Raw genomic sequence first — 11,271 nt, forward strand, 5'->3', positions numbered from 1 at the left:
CTAAAAGATGACGTGCGGGGTATAAGAATTTGTTGTCTTGGAAGGTTGTTGAAGAGGGTGAATCTAATCGTGCCTAAGTTTAAAAATTCGACCATTTAATTTTTTTTTGATATTTCCTTATAGATTACTAACACAAAAAGTATGCCCTTAGGAATGGAGAATAAATTAGTAATTGATTCCAGTAGAGTATTGTCCAGGAGTTAATCTCTTGCTTTTAGGACCTTTTCTAAAATGACAACGATATTTCCCAAAAACTGTCATCTATTTTTATCGTCTATAACCAATAACTGTTATATTTATGTGCCGACTTGCTTGCTTTATTCAAATGCATTAATAAATGAATGAATGTTAACGAACTCAACCTTTGGTAAGTCAATATTTAATACACACAGTCTATATATGTTTTAAACTAAAATAAATTGAATAAATGTTGTACAAGTATTTTACATTGTTATATTATGTTAGCTCTTTACTGTTTACACAATTTAGTGGAGACGTATTGTAAAGTGTTGACATTATAAATTAAAATATACATATAATTGAAAAAAATAAAATTAACAAAAAACCCTATACAAGTTTATAATTTTACAGGTAACTGTAATTTACAGCACAGACGAATTTGTTTAAAATATTAAATATTGTGTGTGTGTGTGTGTGTGTGTGTGTGTGTGTGTGTGTGTGTGTGTGTGTGTGTGTGTAATGGACGTCCTTCCAAGATAAAGGGGGTGGTGTTTGGTATAGGTGGTTCTCAAACTTTTTCAACTCAGAAAGAATCTCCCTAACTACCACCTAATGATGACTAGCATTGAACTATAGTTGCATAGAAGGCCTGCTTTAATCAGCTACAGCTCTGCACAGTTCAAAAACAAGGAAGATTTATTCATAAAATAATGTCAGCTTCTTTAAACATTATAAATAGAGCGCAGTTTAAACATTAACATTGTACTGCGCTCATGTTTAAATAAAATGCATTTAAGAGTTAGTTAAAATTGGTACTGTTCGTAAAAAGTTAAAAAATAAACAAAATTCTGTGCTTAGAGGGAAAGTATTAGCTTTTAGTAGCCTATAGTCGTCAAAACCTGCAAGTGTAGTTTGGACCTCATAAATTTTTATGTCATCATATTCATATCATATTTAAACCATGTTGATACATTTTGAAACGTATGTTGCATGTACATATGGCATATTTGTATGGGATAAACCGGGATAGTTGTACTTCTCATATATTTCTTTATATATCTTTGAGATCTTGAGTTACAAGTATGAGGTTAAAATTAAAGATTTTAGTCCCATGTGTGAAGTGAATCAACTGATTTGTAACTAGTTCCTAGTCGTAGGGATTGAAAGTGTTACAACTATCCCTGGTCTCTCCCTTAAAATATAAACATTAAATTGTATTTTAAAAGGGTGGTCCACTACGATATCATATTTTAAACTTTAGTTGATGTGTAATGTAGCTGTGTGAACATAAACAGCATCTTTGAATGTAAAAAGCTCGAAGGGAAAGGGAGACCTTGGTTTTCACAGAGTTAGCTTAGCAAAGCCTACAATGAACGAATTTTGGGGACTACAAAAAATACTTCCATTCCTTGTGAGATCACAAACGTACTTTTACTGCGCACACACACTGCGCAGCTAAGGAGTGTGACCAGAGGCGCTGTAATGTTACAGCAGAGGGAGAAAATGTCATCCTGCTGTCCACAGAGCTTCTCTGTCTCTGTATTTGGGCTTCTAAAGGACACGACACAAAAACAGAAGTGCTCACTGTTCAGTATTAATTATGTTCCAGAGAATTATAAAATACACGATAGCAAGCATGATTTGACAAAACACAGCTCCAGAATCTCTCACTCCCAGTTCAGTGCTGGATTTGGTTAAAATCTCTTCAAAGAAGGAGCAGCTCCAACAAGCAGAAGCTGTTATCTCTGAGCCTCCACCTGTAAGTGTTTTTATTGCTTACAACTGATCATGACATGCACAGTGTCTAGCCTTAATGGTATGTTGTAGAAAAAATGTTAACAACAGGAAATGCTGTTTGGCACCGCTAATGATTTAGCTACAAGGTCATATGTATCAGTCAAACTGCTGTAAACACACACACACATACACACACACACACACACTTCACCAGCACCTGCAGTGTCTCTCTTTGTGTGTGCGACTGCATTGTTTCTCAATAGATAGCTTTTCCATGCGTTCTACATCTCAGATAATGAACTTGCAAAAGATATGTGAATGATTTATATTACTTACACAAGTATTTTCAGAGTAAATGTGAAATACGTGTTGAGTTAAAAAAATATAGGAGTCGCATCCCACATCTTGTGCTGTATTCTGTCAGCAGCGCCACTACAGAAAATAACTTAATCCGAGCATCAGAGAAAAGAAATATAAACATTAATCCCACGCACATGCGCTTCTCGTGTTACACGTGTCTACAGATAGTTAATAGTTCACACACGCACACACATAAACACACACACAAATTATGAAAAAACTCTCTTAAAAGAGCCGCACCCCATTTTCACTCGTTACAGACACTTGTCAGTTTTTATTTTACAGAGCGGGCAGGAGGTTGACTGACTGTTTACATAAAAAGCACGTGCTTGTATGGGCGTGACGTGGAGCCGATCAGCGAATCGCAGCACACTATGACACAAGACCAATGAGAAACACTTGAGGGTGGGCCTTTCAGACGAACTAGAAAAAATTACAGTCGTTTTCATGTTAGCTTAGTAGCTGTATGTGATCAAAGTGAGATTTATGAAAAAATAACGCGATTTTCTTCAAGTGAAACATGAGCACACATCTACAACCGAGCCTTAAAATTACATTTTGGACCAACCCTTTAAATATATGAGTCACAATTACATATTTAAATTAGAGTTCAGATCTGCTTACAGCGCGTCATTTACAGTATGTTTGTCAGAATAGCAAGTGATTATAAATACACTGTTTGACCAACTCATACGTGATTTATCAATTCATACGAGCAGCATTTCCATGATTTGCTGGAATTAAGATCATATTTTAAGTAAACTGCTGGGTTTGCATAAACTGCACCTGACTACCATTTTCTGGCGGACTAGGGTAAGGTTCGCAGGTGCTCTGTCTGTGCACACAGAGACTAAATCTTTAATTTTTGTGTTTCTCCAAGCTTCAAACATAGCAAATTTGCTTGAGTCTATGTTCTGCAACCCGCACCATTTGAATCACATCCAGATTCATTTAAATCAGAGGTAACAAACTAAATTGAAAGCCACACCGCTAGGCTATTTAAAAAACTATAGATCAAAAACACACATTATTTTACACAACTACGAACACGTTAACAAACACATTTGTGATAATTATTTACCCATGAAGCAGCATGGGGAAATTCCTGAGTTTGGATTAACTCAAATGCCCACAGGACTGGTATGCCAAAGCATTTCTCTAGCGCGTATCTGCTCGAGAGCTCCCCAATCTTTTAGATTCTTAGTATCTGATGACGTGATGCAGTAAACACGCTAATCACAACATTGTGATCATGAATTACAGGGACGGGCCTATGCAGATCACATCAGTGTTATCGTATGCATCAAAGGGTAAAAGAGTGTTCAAATATTTTTGATTATTATTCAGTGATTCCTCCGCGTACCACACTTTGGGACCCACTGGTATACATAGTTCGATAGGCCTTGTCTGTGTCAGGTTTTTCCCTTTTCAGCTAATGGAGTGCAGAAGAGGGAGATTCACAGAAGAATCATTGGACGCTTATCTAAAAAATGTGTGGCCAGACAAGCGCCGCCCCTCTGTGGTTGCGGGTGGCATACCCCCTACCCTATTAGTAATCAGTGGGGGAAGATATAAAATGACAACCAGGATGGTATGTGTCACGAGTCCCGCCCCTTCCGACTGGTCACTTCCCGCTTTCAGTCACTCGCCGGCAGGTATGTGGATGACAGGTCGCCTGTGTACGGGTTGCTTTGGGAAAGCTTTTTTTTTTTTTTTGTTTAGTGTTGCGTCTTATCGGGATCACGGTGTTGGTCTGCATCTACGGCTGCTTTTCTGCAGGTAACTGGCTGCGTTTGCTCGTTGCTTTTTGGATGGAAAGTTGATTGTAGTAAAGTGATCATTATTTGTTTCCTCCTCCCTTGCAGTCAGCAGTTCGTTTCACTGCGTTACAAAACTACGTTTAACCCAACGGATATGTTTAGGACTTAATGATTGATTGAGCCCGTTTTCCTCTGTGTTGGCGTTCTGATGCTCTTGATTAGGCGAAATTGAGTGTTGCGGTAAGTGATTTTAGAATCTTTGGATTAGCTTGCTCATGCATTCAATCTAACTTAAATCCCCTTACCATTTTACAGACCGAAAATGCTTGCTGGGTGCCGTATGACAACCTATAGCTACGTGGGAGGTTTCTAAACGACGCTGCTGCTTAACCGCGGCTTAACTGCTGCTTTACTGCTGTTTAACTGCTGCTTTGATGCTGTTTAAGTATTTTTGGGGATGATGCTGTTTTAATGTAGTGTTAGATTTTGCTGTATTTGGCTTAACCGTTCTTGGGTGGCTCGCCAATGTATTAGATTACTCTAATACATAAAATAAGTAAGCTGACCAACGTTCTTATGGAGAGAAGACTTTATTGAAGACAATCAATAGTGCAGTTCCTCAGCAGTGATGTTAACCCGTCGGTCTTCAAGTAACTTAACTCAAAGTACTGTCTGTGAGACAGTACTTTATATTAGCATCAAACAAACCATTCTGTTTACGAAGCTCAGCAGGACCCTCTTCAGATGTTTCAGCTGTTGTTTTGCTAATACCCATTTAGATTGTAAAAGGGTCATTTAGTTCACACCTATCAGTTTGTGGGGGTCGAGGCACAGGTCACCCCATCATATCACATCAGAGTTTAATCAATGTAAATGCAAGTGAACTAAAATGCACATAATCTTTCAGTAGTAAACATCAGTTTCCCTACACATTCAGTGCTAGGACCGTATATTTGAAGGTTGTGGTTGACCGATTTGAATGGTCCTTGTGTTTTTTTTTTTTCTTTTATTTGGGTAATTTCGCCTAGTTTTGTTAGTTATGTATTTGTTTTTTACTTTTGTGTTGGTTTCCTTGAAATTAGTATTTTCTAATGTGATTTCTTTCTGTTACATTGTTTTTTTTGTATGCTTTATTGAAATTGTATTCGTTTTTTTGTAACAGTCTTCGTGTATGTATATTCAAGACTGTTTAACCCTTTTGTGTCTTCCTCTTATATTTTGTATTTTTGGGTTGCTTCTTCAGCAGAGGGTTCATTAAGAGGGGTTGTAATCCATTATCCATTAGCATTGCAGTGTGTTGTGCGCCCAAGTGATTGTGTGTTAGTGTCAGTGACCAGTTTATTAAAACTTTGTAGTAACTGGATTTTGTGTTTTTAGGAGCAGAGCACCTAAGGCAGGGTGGATTCCTGGTGGAGGTCTTTCTTGCACGTGTGCTGTGTGTATGCGCTGTGTGTGTGTGCGTGTGTGTGTGTGTGTCACAGGTCTTGGTGGTCTTGCTGTGGAGGCCTTGTTGTGCCCTTATTCTCTGCTGTCACGTCTCAGCTCCTGCACTCCTAAATCCAGGTGTTTTAGTGTGCGTGTAGTGTGATTTTAGTAGATGAGTTTTATTGAATTTAAACAGTATATACATTGTCCCACTTTTTTGATGCATTTTTGAAAAATAAAGTTTGTATGTATTTTTCCAATCCACGTCTCTTGCCATTTACTGCAAGCTTACCTGTGTTGCCTTTTATAATATAAAATATAGGTCCCTGGCCATATTCCAGGGTGGTGTAGTCGTGCTAGCTGTTGAACATTATTGAACCCCTTGGTTATGCCACAAATGCTAGAGAAAAGCACCTGCCCCCAGCCAGCTCACCTCCACCACTCCGTCCTGGGGTGGGGATTTGCCATCCATGGCCAGAGAGAGAGAGCGAGGTCCACTTCCTCAACCGCTGGCCAGGCCCCCTAGTCAGCCAGCCAGCCTAGCCGCCTCCACCACCCCGCCCTGGGGTTGGGTGTTAGGTTTGTGATGGTGGGGGTCGGTGTGGGTCACCCCACCTGGCCAGGCCCCCCAGCCAGCCCAACCAGCCAGCCCGGCCTCCACCACCCTATCCTGGGGTGGGGGTTAGTTGTCCATGGCCAAAAAGGGAGAGGGAGATTCACTTCCTAACACACTGGCCAGGCCCTCTCAGCCAGCCAGCCAGCCTGTCTCCACCACCCAGTCCTGGTTTGGGGATTGGTCATCTATGGCAGGGAGGAGAGGGCGAGATTCACCTCCTCACCTGCTGTCCAGCCCTCCCAGCAAGCCAACCCAGTCAGCCTGCTTCCACCATCCCAATCTGGCGTAGGAGGTTAGGCTTATGATAGTGGTAGTTGGCCATCAATGCTGGAGAAAGACAGCGAGATTCACATTCTCACACACTGGCCAGGCTCCCTAGCCAGCCAGCCAGCTTGCCTACACCACCTCGTCCTGGTGTGGGGGGTTAGGTTTGTGATGGTGGGGGTTGGTCATCCATGGCCGGAGAGGGAGAGCCATATTCACCTATTCATCCAATATCCAGACCGTCTAGCCAGCCAGCCTGCCTCCACCATCCCAACCAGCCAGCCAGCCCAGCCAGCCACCTCTTCTATGATCAGCCAGTCATCTAGATATTTGAGCTTGCAGATGCCCGCTAGCTGAAGGGGCGTGAGGTCACCCTCCACAAGCTCGGAAAAAAACAGTGGAGACAGGGAGAGCCTGAAAGAGAAGACTTTGTACTGCCATGCTCGACCCTCAAACGCAAACTGCAGAAACTGCCAGTGACGTGGAAGTATGGAGACATGAACGTTTGCATCAACGTTTGATGTTCTTCTGCGTCAGCATTCTGATAGGCTGCTTGTGAAGGCAGCCTCTGAAAATGTGCAGAACTAGGATTGGTTATAACCCACCACTCTTTTTGAGTACCATTAAGTACAGGCTGTAAAACCCACACCTCATCTCGGCTGGAGGGACCAGCTCGATTGCATCCTTCGCCAAGATCTCCATAAGCAAGACAGGGGTGGACACAGGGATAACCCTGGTGTAATAAATGCCAGTGAACTTGGGGGTTTAGCGAGCTGAATTGCATAGCTAATTCTAATTGTCCGAATGAGTCATTGCGATGAGCTGGCCAGTGATAACCAGGCTGGCAGAGCCCACATAAGTGAGATCATTGGTGCATCAGCGCGAGCACAAGCACAAGATGGGAAAGCTCACCTTAGGAGGTAGCATGTCACAAGGAAGTGTGGAAGGTAAGAGTTTACTCTAACTTCGTCTGAAGAGCCCGAAGGTCGGCCTGGAATGAAAGAGAAAGGAGCCTGTCCTCTAGTGCTCTTGGATCCTGTGGTGAAGATCACAGATTCTGTGACCTGGAAGGCATAGTGTCCTAAGCTGGTAGTGTTCGGGCTCTCACACCTGCAGAAAGAAGAAATTGATCTTTATTGAAAATTTGGCAACCATCGGTTGTGAGGCCAGCAGCAGTAATGATGACTGATGATGATTCACGATCCATTTACTGGACTTAGCGGTGCCCTGAGGCGGGGGCAGTGATTGTCTGCTGGGTATTCTGCATTGCCGCTTAAGCCTAGTTCACACTACAGGATTTTAAACATCAGCAGATCGCTGTGCTGTTCACACTACATGACTTGACTTTGTGTCTTTTAATCTCTGTGGTGTTCACACTACGCAACTCTCCGTGAACGATCCACAAGAGAGGGGTCACACACTACATGATCTGACAACAACTCATTCAAGCTCATTCAAGCTACCAAACCACAGCCAATGAAAATTTGAGGGAGAAGTCGTCAGAAAAAGCTGAACACTATTGGCTGCTTGTGTGCGGATTACATCACTGACAGCGTTTTTAAGCTTTGGAGAAAGCATTTAAAAACATCGTCAAATCAGCTGATTTATCAGCGGATTAATCACTCATCTGCAAGGTTCGATAGGATAGATACACCGAGAGTTTTTAATTTTTGTAATTGTATAACTCTTTGAAATAAAACTAACATATTTATAACAACCTGCCGTTTTCTAACTATCAGTGTATTTCTTTCTGACATTGTTTTTTTATTTATTTATTACAAAACAGTAAAGAACTGAGCATTTCTGCCTTAAATTACCATATTGGTCAAAATGACTGCATGCATGTCTGATACTTTTCGCTGTGACTTTAAATATGTGTGCATTTTCTTGCCTGGCAATTTCCTGCTAACATAAACAAAACTTTCTGATGGCAAAAACTTCAATTTACTTCAGATATCTTTCAAAACAGCATATTCTGTGCCGAATAGCTCCTGTTTGAAAGTGAAAATGAAAGCCAAGACCTTTAAGTGTTTAAGTATCTTAACTACATATTTATAGGCTGTATTACCAAAAAAATATTATATTTTTAGGGTAATGGTGTCATTAAATATGATGCCAGACATTCAAAGCTTAATTTTAATATCTCAATAATAGCTTTGAATCTAAATATGTTGTGACAATATGGAGTTTTATATGAGAACCGTCAGAATGAGCAGTATGGTAATTCTAATAGTTACAGAATTCTAGTTCCACTGTTGATATAGCCTACTCTCATGTCTGTGCTAACGCAAAATGAAGCGAGTGCACCGATGCCCATTCTGACCAATCACAGATGTTTCTGCTGAGCTCCTGAACACACAGGCATTCAGCTCATGCTGATATGCTCTCTCATTGGCTGCAGCTCGTCACTACATCTGACCACACGTGGGTTTGAGTCGGCCGACTGCTCTGGAATATTTAGCATGCTGAATGTTGGATTTCCGTCTGCGAGGTGTCGGCGATGCGTCAGCGAGCCTCGTTGATGCGTTGTTCATTAGTTCACACATAAAGAGCGGCGAGCGCCGAGCACCCGCAGATTTCTTCCCGATCACAGCCCGATCTGTCGGCGAGCTCGTTAACTTCCAAATCGGGCTCAAATCAGGCTTAAAATCCTCTAGTGTGAACTAGGCATTAGCCGGTGGAATTTAAAGGACAGCGGAGCGGATTTTGGGGCTGAAGTTGAGCACCCTTGGCGAGGAGCAGCCAAAGTGAATGTTTCAGTGGGGAGAGCGGTTTTGAGAGCCCACCTGTAAATGACTTCTCCTCTCGCACTTGACTGCTTTTTAACCAAAGTGAATTCCTACATAAACTCAGCCATGGTGTCGCTGAACAGGCCAGTCTAGGACATGGGTGCGTTTAAAAAGCAAACTTTGTCAACTTTACATATATCTGCCAGGTTTAGCCAGTTGCTGGACCACTAATGTGGCCATCGTCCTTCCCAGGGCATACACAGCTTAATGCAAAGTGCATTAAGCCTGGGTCCGAACCTCCCTTGTGCAACTGGGCCCCTAAGCCAGGTAGCGTTGGCATAGCATGCAAGGTCGAAGCAGCCTGGCCTGTAGCAGAGTAGGTTCTGGCCCTGAGGGAAGCAGACAATGTACATGCATTGGACGGGAGCCGAGATTGACCACACCAGGAAGAGGCACCAATGTGGGCAAGATTGAATGCTATAGCACGAGAGGGCTTAGAGGGTTTCCCCTTTTTATTAGCCTCCACGTAACACCAGTCTAATTGGTCCGGCGTAGGAGCTGGGGGACAAGCCATCTCCTGCACCACTGCCGAAGCAGCCTGGGTTAGCACGGCCATCATATCAGGTTCCATATCTGGAGCCTCGCTCCTAAGGGAGGAAACGGGTCCAAATTGTCATTTGAAAATGACAGCACACACTGAGGAAGTGGGACAGTCCGCATGCCCGAGTGTGGCGTATTGACCTTGACTGTAACCTTCAGATTTGCCCGAGTGCCAACCGCTACTTGCTGGGGATAACAGGGGTGGTTTGCCCTTTTGCAAAAATGAGCCACGATCTTAGCAGCTCAACAGACATGCAATGACGATCTGAGATCACTGCATTAACATGCTGAACCCTCAGACATGCAACACAATGCTTGTGCCTGTCATCAGGGGACAGGGAACCACCACATCTAGAAACATACGGTGAGAGCGATGTCTTTAAAAAGAGGCGTTGCACGACTGTGTTGCTCTTTTACTGGAGCAACTGGAGGAAACCAATGTGAATACAAGGAGAACATGCAAACTCCACACAGAAATGCCAACTTACCCAGCCAGGACTCGAATCAGTGACCTTCTTGCTGTGAGGCAACAGTGCAAACCACTAAGCCACCATGTCGTAACAATATTAATGTTTATGACAATTATTTTAAAATCTCCGTCTGGCTGCGATGGCTTTGCTGTGCTTGACTAGCAAGAGCTCAGCTTTTAGATTGCTATAGCCTCTTCAAAAGTGAAATTGCAGCTGTTGCACATTTGATGAGCCTGGTAGTGTTAATATTCTCATAGATTAAAATATCGTTTTAAAGATTTAGCCTATTTCTCAGTTTACGGGACTAGACTATATAGACGTAGGCCTAATGATTTTTTTAGGCTACTGAACTAGTTTTATCCCCATTACAGAAAAAAAAGAAATAAATGTCTAAAAACACAGTTTAATATGTTTAATCATATTGGGTTATGGAAATAACTGGCAGCAGTTTAGTACCCGGCGGCTACACGTGTCATAAATATCTGCACATCCGTATAATAACGGTAAATTTGACCAATAACAAAGCAGAATTCAAGCTTATTTAAAAACTTATATATTTATTTATTTATTGAAAACAACACGATTCTCCCCAGCTCATGGCTTTGTTTATATGGAATAGGTTGGAACAGCTGGGATCAGCCTAATTTAAAATCCTGAATATCAAACATGTTTGCTATTATCTGGTAGGTCTAACCCCTCCGGTCTTACGCCACCCTACTCACTCTGAGCTGGAATCGAACCGGTGACCTTCCGCATGGGAGCCGGTTGCCATTGCCCATGAGACCATGGCCTTTAGCATTTGTCACTAAATCACCTTTAGAGGTCAGAGGAGTGAGGTTTACCTGCACAGCACTTACTAGCTGGCCTCCTAAACCTCACTCACATCCGGGTCACGGCACCAATGTAACCACGACGGTCCTATGCCACCCAACCCGCTCCGAGCTGGAATTGAACCAGTGACCTTCTGCATGGGAGTCAGTTGCTCTAACAAAGAGGCTAAAGACCATGGCCTTTACCTGATGTTTACCTGCACAGCACTTACTAGCTGGACTCCGTTACATAGGCTCAGATCTGTGTTAAAGATCATGAGGTGCGAGATTTTATCTTTAAATGGCTCACGTAACCAGATA

At 42.3% G+C, this 11,271-nt stretch overlaps 1 long non-coding RNA gene across 1 annotated transcript; it reads right to left on the bottom strand.

Moving 5' to 3' along the window:
• Positions 1-228: 228 nt before the first annotated feature.
• On the bottom strand, positions 229-10,510 carry LOC147841370 (uncharacterized). The gene is made up of 3 exons (XR_015504068.1): positions 9,018-10,510; positions 5,858-7,621; positions 229-3,760 (listed from the first exon to the last, which is right to left on the bottom strand). It is a non-coding gene; the product is annotated as an uncharacterized LOC147841370 (long non-coding RNA).
• Between the last annotated feature and the right edge of the window lie 761 nt (positions 10,511-11,271).

The sequence above is a fragment of the Danio rerio genome, chromosome 12 (genome assembly GCF_052040795.2).
Source record: "Danio rerio strain M-AB ecotype USA chromosome 12, GRCz13ab, whole genome shotgun sequence".
NCBI lineage: Eukaryota > Metazoa > Chordata > Actinopteri > Cypriniformes > Danionidae > Danio > Danio rerio.